A 16,002-nucleotide genomic window follows, 5' to 3' on the forward strand; every position below is an offset into this window, starting at 1 on the left:
GATGGTTTAGGCAAATAGCGCTCTATGGTGCAGATCTAAAGGTAAAATTTGGAAGAATTTGTGTCCAGGATGTGTGGAGTCTGCAGAGATGCTAGTTGGTCCTTTTTCTGACCCTTGATGTTTACGAGTCCTTGAGAGAACAAAGGTCAGCCCTGTTGACCCCCACTGCAAACCTGATTTCTGGTTGCAATCTGCTATAGCTGACTTGTGGATAATCCAAGCCACAAACTGATGATTTGTCACAATATCTGTGGAAACAGAAGCCTCAATATCACCATCCTAATAAATTTAGACTATTTTAAACACCAAGAGATGTTTTTGAAGGCTTCAGAATAAAGATCGGCTGGTGTTCGAAACACACCAACGGCACTGCAAAAACGGGACGTGACGACAATGTTTTGACTGGGATGAAATGGAAAATATGAACTGGAGCTTCAGATCTATGAGGTGCATTGATCTAGTTAGATTTTGTTATTGTACAGTAGATGACACGATACATGGAATCACTACAATATTTTTTTCAGTCCTGTACTGGATACATTTTGTACACTTGCTTTTCTGCTTCAGTTTTTATATACGCAGAAGATGTGCCTCTTTAGTTGGTGCGTCTGTGTGTGCGTGTACGTGTGTGCGTGGGTGTCGAACCACATGAATAAATATCGCCACAGAGATAGCCCAGGGTTTGTTGACTGCTCTGATGTTTAAATTTGTGCCGCGGCTTCTCCTGGTGAAGCTCGTGACTCACTCTCTGATATAAGCTAACGCGCTAAAAGCAACTCCGGGTCAGCGCTTACCTCTTCTAATTTAACGCTGAAGGGGAAAACTGCTTAGGTAGCTGCAAAGTGTTACCAGCCCAAAGTAGTCCCACCACCCCGATTACCGTCTCGGTTACTTTTTAGGGTGATCGATGTGTGCCATTGCGCTAGATGTTGCCTCATGTTAATAAGATCGACACAGATTTTGTTATTAGCCAGCTAGGCTAATGTATTCTAATACATTCTCTGCTGCCCGTCTCTTATCCGTGCAGGATATGCATGCAGCATCCTGTCTGACTCACAGAGATCTCATTACAGATCTCTCCAGCTCGACGAAACCCTGTCGCTGGCCTCTCCACCTTCATCCATCTATCCTTCACTCCATCTCCCGGTGCTCTTTGCCCCTCTTTCTCCCCTGGTCTTTTTAGTATGCATTGCTGTGTGGCCTGTGTAGGTGAGAGTCGCTGCTTCTGCTTGAGTTCACAGGTGAATGTAAGAGGAGGAATGCAGGAGTGTGCATACATGAAAATCCAGGCTTAAGGTGGACTTTTTGCATCGTGATTTGGGTCTTGATCCTGATTCTGTTTGCATGGGTAAACATGAGAGCTAAAGCCTAACACAGACACAACTGCTACATTGGGCAGTCCCCCCCCCTCCTTTTTATACCTCTGCGTTGCTGCTTGTTCTGACTCAAAAATAAAGAAAGGTATTCATTATGTTTTGCTTAGTGAGGTGGAAATATATTGTAAAGACTCTGATAATTGATCGTATCAAAATTCTAATTAAATTTGAAAATTCGGCCCAGGCTTATCCGTTTAAGCCTCAGGTGGTTTGTGCGTGCAGTTGTGTGTATGTATATGTGTGTATTCTCCTCCCGGCTACCATGACTACGGCTCGGTCAGTCGATGGACATGTGAGGCGGAAAGGAAGAGGTTATTAGCATCTCTCTCATGTTTTCTCTGCATGAGAACATCAGCAATTAGCCAGATCCCAAACACACTCTGTTCAGTTCTCCATCTAGGTGACTGAACATCCCTCCTGGGGATGCGAATGCAGGTCCGCCTCTGACGTGTTTGGAGTGATTGCTTTGTTTACATATTTTTTCATATTTTGCTTTGTTCCTTGTAAGAGAAAGTTTGACTGAATCAACACAGCTCATTATGTGATTTGCTGAACACCGGGTCCAGCTTATGGGAGATGGTTAGTTCTTCGTGTTTGACGTCAAAAGCGAGTGTGTATGTGCGAGGGTGATTATTCTGGAAGCCCAAGGTAAAGAGGCAGCCTTCATAATAACTGATTAAAAAATAAAAATCAAACAAATGAAAAACTCCTCTGCCCCCGCTCTGCATCTACCTCCGCAGTGTGGCAACCTTTTCCTCAGAGAGTCATGAAGAGAATAGATGAGAAAGAAAACAAGGAGGGAAAGAAAAACAGATAAGGACAAGGTTTTAAGCACAAGTTTGCAGAGTTTTGAAAAATGATTTGCCTCTTTGCCAGTTTCTTGCATCATTCGCTTTTTTGTCAAACTTAAGCGTTTCAGAAATAAAATAATTTCAGGTAAACATGACTTGAATAAATACGATACAGTTTGATTTAAGATGAAACCTAACCATGTCCTATGTGGAATTGTACAGTATGGTCAGAAAACCATGTTTAAAAGTAGCTTTTATGAAAAACATTTTTTTAATATATTTGTTAAAATAATTACTATGTCCTGGCAGTACTGTATGAGACAGATAATCTGTGAGAAAATCAAACTCCTCTGCCTCCTCCCTGCACTGCCATCTGCAGAAATACACAGCTCGGTCATAAACAACCAATCAGAGCCAGGAGGAGGGTCTTCACATGGTGTACACAAGCATCACTGACCATGTGATGACACTCCTCCTGGCTCTGATTGGTTGTTTTTGACCAAGTTGTGTATTTCTGCAGATGGCAGTAGGACCACAGAGAGACAGCAGAAGAGATTGATCTTTTCACAGATGATCTATCTCATGTTATACTGTCACAATACAGTGAGCATTTAAAGTATATGTAAAAAAAACATGTTTTATGAAATTACACACTGCAGCTATGAGGCTTGGTCGGTCCCCCAAACCACAGTCATGGCTATTGTCCACAAACAAAAGAGCACATTGAACAATGGTGAACATTTCCTGGAGTGGATAGTCTACCAGAATTATTCCAAGAGTGCATGGACGACTCATCTGCTAAAACATTTCATAGCTCTCTTTCCTCAGTTACACTGGTGTGCATGGTTCAATAATAAGAAAGCAAAAAAAAAAAAAGCATCTGTTTTCCAGGGTCAAAACCACTGTTGACCAAAAGAACAAAGGTCAGTCCAACATGTTCCGAAGAGCATTATAAAAATCTGATGACACAAAAGTGGAACTTTTTTTTTTGTGGAAAATTAGCTTCTAGTAATGTGTAGTTTAAAACTAACCCAGCAATTCAGAAATAACCTGACAGTGAAACATGGTGGCGGTAGTGGTGACCCGGGGCTGCTTTGCCTCTTCGTGATCAGGACGACTTGCCATAATCTCATAATCGCATTTAAAAAATGCAGAAGGAAAATGATCTGACAAGCACCAACAAGTCCACCTCTAAATGATTGAAACTGTAGCAACAGCAGCAACAACACCAAAGGGTTTGGACTGTGACACTTAAAGTCTGGACATAAATCAGATTGAGATACTGTGGCGACACGACGTTAAACAGGTTGTTCATGCTCATAAACCTTCTAATGTAGCTAAATTTGAAAAAAAAAAAAATTAGGCAAAGAAGAGGTGGCCTAAGTTTATATGTGATTATAGATGTTATGTTTGGAGAGTGATAACTTTTCCACCTGGGTCAAGTTTTGTTCACATAACAATTTAAATCATGGTTAAATTTTTTTTTCTGCATTTACTTTATCCAATACTGAAATTTATTTGATAATCTGAAACTATATTTGATAAATTGCAGAAAGAGAAGAAATCTGCAGGGGGGCAATTTGATTTTTACATGACTGTAAACAGAAGTGAGCTAAAATAGCAATGCAGGGCGAGAAACGGTAGCAAAACAAGCCGAAGCAGTGTCAGACAGAGAGAGACCCCATTATCACACTGGCAGCTGTTTATTTATATTGTCCGCTGCCCAAATTTCAATCCAGCTTCCCTTCTATCACCACAGCAACACCATATTGTCAAACCCTATCAGCATGCCAGCAAGGCTGCTATATGCACATCTGGCATCGGGCCGTTGCTCACTTCCAGATCCCACATGCAGAGCAGCGTTCATTGGTTTCACCACCTGGCTGGCTTACTGTGTGCCACCGGTTGCTATGGAAGCTAATTCACAGGCAGGAAACTCACTTTGCAGCACAGACACAAGCAAATCACAGGAGGAGCTGTCACGTACACAAGGATTGAAGGAAATGCTCACATGCTGGCCTGCAAAGCTGGCCAAAAACCAGATTTCATTTTCAGGGTATCGCAACAATACTTGAAGCAGTAAAAATATTCATTATTGAAAATCAAGCGTCACACACATTATTACCACTGATTCATCATCCGTGAAAAATATTTATAAGTACGTATACCTCTTATTTGTGGCGTAATTTTACTGATCTTTTGGCCACTTCTGTTGGTTTGTTGGAGCCCTAAGTAGCTGATTAGATTGCTCATGACTTGGGCCGGCTCTGCTTCAAAAGATATAAATTATTCTCCTCAAATAGTAAATACACTTTGTATTTTTACAGTAATAGCCGATCAAGATCATGACATTTTGTGCAAAACTACCTCCAACTTTTAAAGAAGGCTTTTGTCATTTTTTAAGGTTTAAGATTAAAATTAAAGTTAATATCTTTGGAGGAAAAATACAAGCATTTCACTCAGCATCTTGTACAATCAGTTTCTTCTGCATTTACAGCTGCAAACCTTTTAATGTATGTCCGTACCAACTCTAAGCATCAAACATCTGATAAGTGTAAAAATTCTTCTTTGCAAAACAACTTCAGATCAGCCAGATAGGATGTGCTTCCACTACCCATGTGTAGCTTGGAGGTTATGATGGAAAATAAGAAATCAAAATCAAAAACAGTCTGCTGCATCTTAAATTATTATTTCAGAGAATGTCTTAAATCTATCTGCAATAAGCAAAACCACTACAACTAAAACATAGAATTCATACGTACCTAAGATAAAGAGTGTAGAAATGTTCACATTTGTAAAAGATGAATTTGTCCACAATAACTGGACAGTCAAATTCCCTTTTATTCTTAAACTTTTAATTAATAAAAGAAAGTTCAAATCTCATCATCTTTTGTCATTGGCAGGTTTTCCTAAATTTAGCAATGATAAAATTGGAAGAATCATTCTCAAAGACAATACAAAGTGAAATAGTTTTTAGCAACTTGATGTTTGTCAGTCATCAGAAGTGACTGATCAGGTGAGGAATGTGAGAGAGAGGATGTTTTTTTTTTGTATGTCACGTTCTTCAACATTTCTCTCTCGTTGCTCCTTTTATCTTTTCTCTGGCTTGTTCTTAATGCTGCGTTATGTAACCGCAGCAGCTGTTTGAAGTCGCAAGAGGGTAGGAAGATGGGTAGAAAAGTTTTCAAAGTGCTGCTGCTGCCACTGATCAGAGCACAGGGGAGAAGCAAGTGACAGTGTCTGCTTCCAAAACAAACGCCTGGTCCCATCACACATTCTGCCTGTGAGCTTCGGTTTTTATACCCAACTATTTGTTGTTCTTTTCAACAAGCATGTGAAAATCTGCATGTCTGACAATTTGTGTATAATGTGTGTCAAACTATTCACAGAAAAACCACAGGAAGGTGCAATACAACTAACGACCACAAGGTGAAAGATCCAAAACAGCCAAGAAGGAACAACAATAAATTTTACTTGAGAAAAGGACTGGGACATACTAGTAATGTCACATATTTAGTATTGTTTATTTGTTTGTCACATACACATTTCAGTCTAATTGCAAGTTCTCTTCCTAAAGGAACAGATGAAAAACTAAAACGTTTATGCTTAGAAACAATGAAAATTGACAAAGGTGAAATAAAGAAGAATTAAACAAAATTTGGGTCATTTATGCATGGAAGGGGAAAACAATAACTGCACCAGTCAATAGGCAAAAGATTTTAATTGACCCATTTTCAGTCAATCAATGAGACTTTAAAATCTAACAAGTTAAACAACTATATTAAAATGTCCGAAATGAATAAATGTACTTAGAAATGAGAACACACCAGATGTAGAACGTTACATTTTTTGAATTATTAAACTCTTAAATTAGAATGACAAAATAGAAAGTCTATAACGAATCAAATGTAATCTAAAATAATACTAAAAAACCAGGTACAAAGATAAATAGTATCAATGGCATTTTAATAAAAAAAAAACCTAACTAAACATAACATTTAAAAAAACAAACAGAGCACAGTAAGATAAAATAAAATAAGATGTTTCCTTTGCCTCTCCCAGGTGATATTCACACAAAATAGTAAAAATATATTTTTTTATTCTTAATTATTATTCAGATCTACTAAAATTGAGACATACAATTTTTCTCAGTCCAGTCAGTGTTTTGCACTGACCAGTGGAATGTACTCTTATAAACTGATTTAGTGTGTGCTTAAAAAAAATAAGATTTGGCAGATAAATGGAAATAATCTTGTAATTCCTTTATTTTCTGTTGGATTTTAAACTGATCTCTAACAAACCTGTGGCACATTTTGAATAGACTCTTTTATGTTTTCTAGACCTTATAAAAATATTTTTTTAGAAATTTGCCAAGGAAAAACTCTGGTCAGTGCATCTCCACTTTGAAATGATGTATTTTTTTTGGTCTCTGAATTCTCGCTTTTGGTGCCATTTCTCTTTGATAAAGCTAACCAGCTGCTGCTCTCATTTCCCTGCACTCTCCCACACATTGATGTGTTCACACTTAAGTACCTTAAAACACACTCTAAAATTACTAGATTACTATAATTACAGCCTCGCTTGGCGCTGACAGCTGTACAGCCAACTGGATGTGTCCTACATATGCAAAATTTGACCAAAAACCTTTAAAAAAAACACAGATACAATTCTTCACACTGTAGAAAAAAAGGGGAGTGCGAGTGATGTCACTGCCTTCAGGTGCATCATTGCCCCTTGTTCCTCCTGTGATTATGTATTTCCTCACAGGAAAGCACACACGCAGCATTGAGCCATTAACACACACCTGTATGTGTTGTTTTTCACGTGTGATGTATACAGACTTTTCCATTTGAACATTTAGCAAGTTCCAAACCCAGCATCCTGCTAACAAGCTGTCATTCTCATGGAAACACTGTTTTACAAAATTTAGTGCTCACAGTCACACGTGAGGTGCCTTTAAGGCCTCGTGCCGACACTTATTAGCATGGATACACACTAAATGTGTTGATTACTGATCTTTTACAAGTATTATTTATTCCTCTCTAATGAGACACATGTGATCAAATACTCATCAGCGATGAAAGATGGCCCACCACCGCCCCTCGACACCCCTCCATCCTTCACCCCCCCACCAGCCTCCTCCTAATTCTGTCTATCAGCAGCCGCGATGTAAAGCATTGTTTTGATGCAGTGAGGCTGGGATGAGACGATGAAGAGGTAGAAAACAACTCGGAGGAGAGGAAAGAGGAGGAAGACGGTGAGGGACGTGAAGGACAGTTGATGAACTGCACAGAGCTGGACACCAGCCAGATCCTTTTAATGAGCAAAGTACTGCACCCAACACCTCACACCTAATTGCACACACACGCATACACACACTGAACCATACACATTGATGCAGGAAGCTTATTTTTGCCTCCCATACTCTGCAGCATCCCGCCATCCAGCACTAAGTACTCCCTCAAGATCAAACAAGCAGCTCACAGTAACCAGCATACAGATGAGCCTTTCTCCCATCCTCTTTCTCCTCCTCCTTCTCCTCCTCCTCTTCCTCCGCTTTCTCTCCCCTGCAGTAACCTCTTGCTCTTCCTCTCCCCCTTCCTTCCCTCTCCTCTCGCAGAGGGGAACACATCGGCCATCACTCAACAAACACACTGCGCTGACACTGCCCGGGATACTCCAATAAAAACATATTACCTGCAAACTGCATTATGGCCCAAGTGTGGGCCAGATGCACACAAACATGACCTGGGTGCGCGCGCGTGTGTGTGAGAAGGGGCAACTGTATGTAATCAGATCTAGGTTAGCAGAGATAGCATTCTGTTCACTGGAACAGCATGTACCCGCTCTGTCACACTGCATCCGATCTGAGGCCCCGGATATAAACCTTGTGTTCTTAGGAAGCTCATAAAGATGGAGGCCAAGCGTCTGAGATGACGAGAGACCAAGATCTCTCTCGGTCTGTCCTTGTGTTTGGGCTTTGGTTGCGACGTCGTGTTGCCAACACCATGTGTTTACACTTTTGCTTGTAGTTCACAATGAAGCGACAAAAACACTTTCGTGTTGGCAGTTTTGAAGTGCTGCGTTATTTTTCATAAACACATAAGCTGCCGTGTGATTATGCAAGCCGCAGCGCCTTGCAAAATTAACAATGCAACCAAAAACTTTCTTGTATTTTACTGGGATTTTAAGTAATAGGCTGAGAGTTTGTGATTTTTGGACAAAATCTGAAAAGTGTGGTGTATCTTCCATTGTAGAAAGTCATTTGTACAGATTACTCCCAGCGGACAACCTTCATCACATGCTCAAATCCAGATTGCTTGAAAGAAGAACTTTATTCCAAGTTGAGCAACTCAGACTGCAAGTCTGAGTTGTGATGTTGGTATTAAAAGCATCAGTCTAAGTCTAGCCTTGAGCCTTTGTTTTCTCGCTTTAGGTGTGACATGAATCAAACTTGCAGTTCTCTGTAGTGTGTACTTCTAAATGAATACCAAGTACACCCATGTGACAAGTTTATCGTCATTTTATCATCAGCCCTTTTTTCCTTGGAGAAAAAAAGCAACCCCAAAGCATGATGCTGCCACACCATGTTTCACTTTGGGTAAGGATGATGTGAAGCACTAGTTTTCTGGGGCATCTGCTTTCTGTGCAAACTTCTTATCAGTTTAATGGGTCAAACTTGAGAAGACCGTGAAAAATAGTTTTTCCTTCCTGAGCTGTGGATAGCTACTGGGTTGCTATTGACGTCTTGTTTGCTAACCTGCTTTAAACTTCTCTACAACGTTCTCCCTGACCTGTCTTCTGTGGTCTGATGATGCTGTTAGTGACCTAGTCTTCTCTAACATCTGAGGCTTTCAGAGAATACCTGTTTGTGTCCAGATATAAAATTATGCACAGGTTGACTGTATTTAGTAACGTATAATGGCGATTCACTTAACCGGATTTTATTTAGGGTATCATAACAAGGGTAGGAGCTAAAAACAAATACATATTGGACGTTTTAGATCTTTAGCTGTAAAAATACTGAAAGTCATATTGGTTTTTTCAACTTGACAATCGTGCATTATTAGTTTGTTTTGTTGAGGAAACGTGACAACATGTGAGAAAGCTAAAGACATCACTGGCTAATTGATTTGTTTCACATTATCTTCCTTCTGCTTGCAGAAACTATAAGCCCTCGTTGTGCTGCTTTCTGGACAGAAATTCAAAGCACAAACCCACTGCAGCATGCAGAAGCCCGGATTACCAAATGGGGTCATTTACCAGGTTTTGCAGCGTAGCAAATACGTTGAGAAGTTTAATAAATTGAGGCTGCCGGTCTCTGGGCGAAATTAGCACACACTGTTTTCCACCCTCTGCAGCCCTCAGAAAGTTCACACATCTCTTTGCACACACTAAGCTGAAAGGGAGCAGCTCGGTTTCGTTTGCATCACAAAATCAGCGGAGATAATTTACTAACACCTAAAGAGCGATGGTTTTAGGGAACCCGTTTGTAAAAAGGAAACACAAATTGTCAGCAACCATGAATAACAATGAAAGGCTGTGAGTCATACATGGATGTGCTGTTACCCGTTTGTGTTTGTGGCACTTTTCTCTAATGAGGGACAAACAGTTTTTTATTTTTTCCCATTTTTTTGTTCCGTCTATCTCTCCGTTTGCCTAATAACAAGCCCAAAAAGATGACCATGAGCCATCTGGGCAATTACATGGGCACTTGGGGGCTTATAGTGTGTTGCTTAGAAACACACAGACACAAACGGAGAACTTGGTTATAATTGATGCAAAAGCAATGGAGCAAGCAGATCTAAATGCAGGTGCAGATACATGGACAGGCGGGGAGATTAGGTGTAAAGAGGAGAGACGACAACTGGGTGCTGGGGCCTTAAAGAAAAGAAGCTGATTTTCCCTTCCTCGTGTATTTGTTTTGATCTGGAACAGAGGAGCGGAAAGGAGGATGGAAGGAAGAGGAGGCGGAAGAGGAGAGAAGCACAGAGGGCAGCCTTCGCTTTTCATTTCAACACAACTGCATGTTTCCAATTTCAGCATGTCTTTTACTGACCACCTGAGAGACAAACAACAACAAAAAACACCCGCTCTCTGCTTTTTCCAACTCTCCTCCCCATCTCGGTGACGCTTCCTTTCATTGTGTTGCATCATGCAGGAGGGAGGTGAAGTTGGGCGCTCCTCTGCATTTTGATGTTGTGGCCTGTATCTGTGATTGTGCATTTGGTGTCTTATCGGCCTCTTTTGACACACCAAACTTTGCTCCACGTATCTCTAAGAAACACACTCTCTCCACCATCAGCTGCACGCGAAACAATAGCGAAAAGGTGATATTTTCTGCCATTATTGTGCTTTATTTTACACCAAAACACACCTCCATTCATATAGGTGCCTCTCCGTTTATCAGAATACAGTTGAAAGGCTGATTTATCCCAGTAATCCAATTCAACAATTGAAACTCAAATATACAGATTTGCTCCACAGGGAGAATTTCACGTATTTATTTCTCTTCATTTTTGATGGATGTGGGTTAGAGTTTATTAAAACTCCACATTTTCCGAAAACTTGAATATTACACAAGTAATAAGTGGATTTTTATGATAGAAGTGTTGGCCTGCAGTGACGACCACCATATGGACTCAATACTAGATGCTTGTCTTGCATTAATTACTGAATCAATGCAGTGTGGCATGGAGGCGTTCAGCCTGCGGCACTGCTGACGCTGATATTCCTCTTGAGAATACTCAAAAGATTCTTTATGAGGTCTAGGTCCGTGTAGTTTGCTTGCTAGTCAAGCAGAGTTATATCATGGATATTAAACCAGACATTGATAGTTTTCGCTGTGGTGCGTCATATTGGAAACCAGCATCTCCATAAAGCTTTTCAACAGAAAGAAGCTGGCCTCCCTATATCATCACCCACATCTCCAATTTTGGTTCCTGCGTTCCTTCACTCTGCCTCCAGATCCCGGGATCTTGATTTCCAAAAGACTCTTTATTGCTTGAGCGCTACAGTTTTTCCTACCACTAAACTTTTCATTACTATTCTTGGATACAATGCTCCGAACGTAGCGAGCTTCATCAGCGATGACCTTTGGTGTCCAACCGTCCTTGCCAGTGACTGATTGCATAGGCCTCAATGCTGAATTTCAGCATTAAAAATCCCTTTTATATCATTCTTATGCAATACTCAAATTTAAAATATCATTATTTTATTATCTGTAAGCAGTATATATTATATAGAGATACACCAGTATTGCCTAATTCCGCTTTTCCAGGACACACACACACAAACACTATCTCACCCGTTTTCTCTCCCAGACGCTTCTCTATGCACCCTCTCTCTGCGTTATCTCGGCCGTCACCTCCCCTTCTCCCTGTTGCGCTGCGCACCCACACGCTCTCACATGTTCTCCACCTCCCTTCCAGCTTTATTTACTCTCCCTCTCCGTCACACCTCTTTCTTTCCATCCATCTCTCCCCCTCTCGGATCCTCTCCTTTCCTGTCTCCTCCGGGTCAGTGAGGCTGTGGGGCAGCATCACTTTCAGTCAGCGGTGACAGTCTCAGTGCAGATTTTTTTTTATGCCACTATAGTAATAAAAGCTGCATCCGAAGTGGGTTTTTGCAAAAAAAAAAAAAAAAATTGTATGAGTCAAATCGTATGCAAAGGGGCAAAACATGTAAGACCATGCTGTACTAAAAATAGCATGCAAGCCAGAGAAACTCCTCAAAAGCAAGCAAGAGAAATACACACCATAAAGAAATATATTCACTCACACACACACACCCCATGCATGTGGGTGTGTGTCAGATCCCTGCTTATGCAATGGTCAGAGTAAACAGCCATGCTATGACACATCCCTGCTCTAACTTATAGAGCCGTGTTATGAGGCTACGTAACACACGCTCGAGATGCCGACTGCTGCAAGGGAAGAGTTGAGGCTTAAAAGCTCGCATCCTTCCCACATTCATGTGTTTATAGAGCTGCTTTTCCATGCTGGTTGTTTGAACAGATGCTGGAGGAAAACAAGGTCGAGGCAGGTGTCGAGGAGTGTATGTTTGGATGTGTGTGTGTGTGTGTGTGTGTTTGTATTCGTGTGGGAGGCAAATGCTCTGCCCCAGCAAAATGAAAATAGAACGCAGTCCCAGGAGAGAGCCAGCTGTCCTCTATTTGGCTTGCAGATGTACACGCAGACAGACAGCAAGACAGACACACACACCCCCTTTTTTTTTTTTTTTTTTTTTGCATTCACTGCCCTCACTTCCATCTGCATCCCGCTGCCTTCCCCAACAACGTTTGGAAACAAATGACAGGTGAGAGCTCTGTACCTGTGTAGGGGTAAGGGGCGGGGGTCAGCCGTTCTCTCCTCCTTTTTGTAGTTCTCCCTCCTAAAGCCCTCTTGTTCAGCCGATCTGAGCAGAGGCGAGCCGAGCAGAGGCGAGCCGAGCCAAGCGTACGGCGGCGAGGCTCAATCCTTTCACCCTGCGATGCTGAAAATGGCACCAATATTCCCTGACAGCAGCAGGCTTCCTGCCTCTCTCTCTCTCTCTTCCTCTTTCTCTCTTTTTCTCTGGCGCTCTAGCTTGCCTCACTCCTCTGCTTGTCTGCTGCCATGTTGAGTGCACGTAGGGTAAGGGGCGGGCTCAAAGGAGGGGAAAAGGAGGAGAGAGAGGGGAGAAGGGAAAGGAGGAACAGTGAGGGGGACTCAGGGGGATAAGAAAGCAATTAGAAGACAACCCCTCTTCCTTCCAGTCAAGAATATATAATGGAATTAGCTCTAAAAGTGTGTGTCTCTGTGTGGGTTGGAGGTCAGGGGAGGTGAGGAAAGGGAGGTGCTGGGGTGCCTCGTCTTGCAGCCTCTGCTGGGGAGTCTAGCAGCCACCAATTGCAAAAGTGGGAGAGAGCAGATGGGAGGATGTGTGCGGAGTGATTGCAATCGTCCTGCTTGTAGGCGTGTGCGTGAGTGTGTGTGTGTCAGGGCTGGAGAGAGAGCGATGGAGAGATTGCTGATGTGCTGTTTGGAGGGAGGAGGCGGCTGCTTCAAAGCCTTCTCCATCTCCGGTTTTCTCTCCCTCATCCTCCTCTCCCTGCTGTGTGAATGTGTGTGTGTGTGTGTGTGTGAGTGTGTCTGAGAAAAAGAGAGAGAGTGGCGAGGAGGTTGGAAGCCTGTTTTGGTTCCGTTCTATTTTTTTATGGCTGTATATTAACTTGAAGGGGTGTGTGCGTGTATGTGTGTGTCTATGGGTGAAAAAAAGGAACTCCTTCAAATCTGTTTACTCATGTATGAAAAGAGATGACCATAATCCCAATGTGAGAGACAGTGATAGGAAAAAGATGAGTGGGAGCTCGCAATGTTTTTTCTGCATTTAGGAGAAAATTAGATAACAAAAGGTGGGGGGGGAGGAAGCAGCGAGAACGCGTGTTTGTCCCCGTGTGAAGATGTGTGAGTCTGTCTTTTGATGGATGGGGACTGAGCCAGGCACTGCATGAGGGAGATATGTGTATGCCACTGATTGCGCAATGAATGAAAATAGGAAGGAAATGAGAGGGAGAGGAGGGGAGGAAGATTCTCCTTCCATTTGCAGCCGTCTCCATCTGCCAAAAGCGCCACATTATAAATAAATTAATAAATTAATTAGTAGTAATTGTGACTAAAGACAGTCAGAAGGTCCCCTTAAAGGCAAAACTTGCCATGTTAAAAGTGACGTAAACTTCCTGCAACATCTCAGTTTTTATAGTCAGTCGTCAGTTAGTAAATTGCTGCAAATGGGGGGAAGGGGCTTGTGAGTCTGCCTCTGTAAAACTGTCCCAACTTAGATTACAAAAGTGTTTTTCTGTTGACAATCCTAGTAGCCATGTGGGTTCTAAATATATACACATAATAAAAGCACATCAATATTTGTTAGAATTTTAAGTAACTAACAATGGATTAAATCAAGTGTGAAGGATTTTTTTTTCTTTTTTTTGTGGCACCTTTCATGCCTCCACAAACTCCCCAGAGGGAAGAGCTGCCCAGGTGCATCAGCGCCACTCTCCTGTTTCAGTCTGTTCTTTCGAGCAGAAGGTGCGCACGTCACAGCGTCATTTTGGATATCTCCCACTAAGCCACCAGAGCAAAAATCCTACAAAAAAAATAAATAAATAAAAAATGGCGCTCGCGTGCAATTGAGGCGCTAACCCGTGATCGCTCCTGGCGCGCAGACGCACGCACGAGACAGAGAGACGAGCGGCGTCTGCTCGCACCCTCGTGTGACAAACTCGCGCCGTTCAAGGGCGATTGATTCGGTGTTTAATTTCTCCTCCGGTGCTCTTGACGCAAGAGGATGCGCCTCAGTCTGACCTTGACAGCAGACTGGAGGTTTGCTTCTGTCGCCATGGACACACAAACACCAGCATCGTTTCGTTAACGTGCCCGAATCTCATTCAGACTGACAGAAACGTGTGTATGTATGTATTACATAGCCGTCTTAATAACTCACAGGTTGAGATGAAGTGTGTTGTTGACTTAAAAAAAAAAACAAAAAAAATAGAGGCACTATTTCTCATTGAAGCTACTCCTAAAACCAATCAGGTTGACCAATCACCTTGAGAAGAAAAACAAGGTGTTGTGGCCTGTGTGTATGTCAGCCATGTCATGGGTCTTCTACGCTTTTTTTTTCTCTTGGTCACCCCTTAAAGCATAGAATCACATCAATCTAATTTAAAGGTAATGCTCTGAAGAATATTGTGCAGCCTGGAGCTCAATAACAACAAACTAACGGAACCAAGCAATGCGTATAGATGCAGAACTTGCTCGAACTCACGCGCCCGAATCATTTTGGTGCGGTTATCCTCCACGGGATGCAATTGTTTTGATCAATGCGAATCTGAGCTAGACGTGATTTTGCCTACAGCGCTGCCATCAATTGAGATGGACGGGGGTTAAACACGACTGCTTCTGAAGTAGCGTTTGAAAGCACATCTAATCTCAGTTTATAAGACACACACACAAGCACACGCACACACAGGTGTGCACTATTCAGTTTGTAGAACTGCATTCAGCATCTTTCTTTATTAGGTTCTTTTCTCCCAAATACAACCAGGCACAATACAAAGGGCTTAAATTAAACTACAACACAGGCATCTACAGAAGGAAGATGGAGGTAAGGCAATGTTCAGCTGCCTAAACCTACTTTGCCAAAGAGAGCCATATATATTTATACCAATGCTGCTGTATATTAGAGAGCTAGAGAGTTTCAGATCATCTATATGGTTGCTTTCATAATAGTATGAAAGCATTGCTTTGCAATGTACTGTATGTTTGTGGAAATATTCTACTCTGGAGTCAGTTAAATGGTGTTTGCCATGTGAGTGACCCCACAAGGTTAGCAGTAGAAGAAGAACAAAGGAAAGGACATAACACACAGGAAGTATCCAGACGTCTCCCGTACGCAACTTAGCTAGCCTTGCTGTTGTTGTCGCACTGCCCTCTAGAAGATTTTTGAGCCAACCTCATTTAAAATATTAAATAAATTTAGAAAGCCCACAAGATTAGTTTCTCTCAATACAATCTCGGCTGTTCTTCTGTCACTTCACCCTGCCTGCACTCTGCTTTACCTCTCTGGTCCACTGCCTGGTGCTTTGATGGTTGAACTCAGGTACTTACTCTCTTCCATGTTGTAACTCTTCCATCAACCTCCCTCTCATTCACACACAGGCTCTCTCAGTTTTGAAACTATTTATATAACAACTTTGCAGTATTAAAGCAGTGGCACGGATGTTTAAAATCCACTGAATGTACTGCTGTAATCCTGAGATCTTCTTGTAAAATACTACACTATTATTTGTAATA

At 41.9% G+C, this 16,002-nt stretch overlaps 1 protein-coding gene across 2 annotated transcripts in view; it reads right to left on the bottom strand.

The window, feature by feature from the left end:
* Nucleotides 1-13,234, bottom strand: part of rai1 (retinoic acid induced 1) — a 63,365-nt gene extending 50,131 nt beyond the window's left edge. For both annotated transcript variants that reach the window (XM_028042845.1, XM_028042844.1), the window contains exon 1: nt 12,500-13,234. The gene's annotated coding sequence lies outside the window, so the exon portion shown is untranslated. The remainder of the gene's footprint in view (nt 1-12,499) is intronic.
* Between the last annotated feature and the right edge of the window lie 2,768 nt (nt 13,235-16,002).

Source organism: Xiphophorus couchianus, chromosome 16, assembly GCF_001444195.1.
Source record: "Xiphophorus couchianus chromosome 16, X_couchianus-1.0, whole genome shotgun sequence".
NCBI classification, from domain to species: domain Eukaryota; kingdom Metazoa; phylum Chordata; class Actinopteri; order Cyprinodontiformes; family Poeciliidae; genus Xiphophorus; species Xiphophorus couchianus.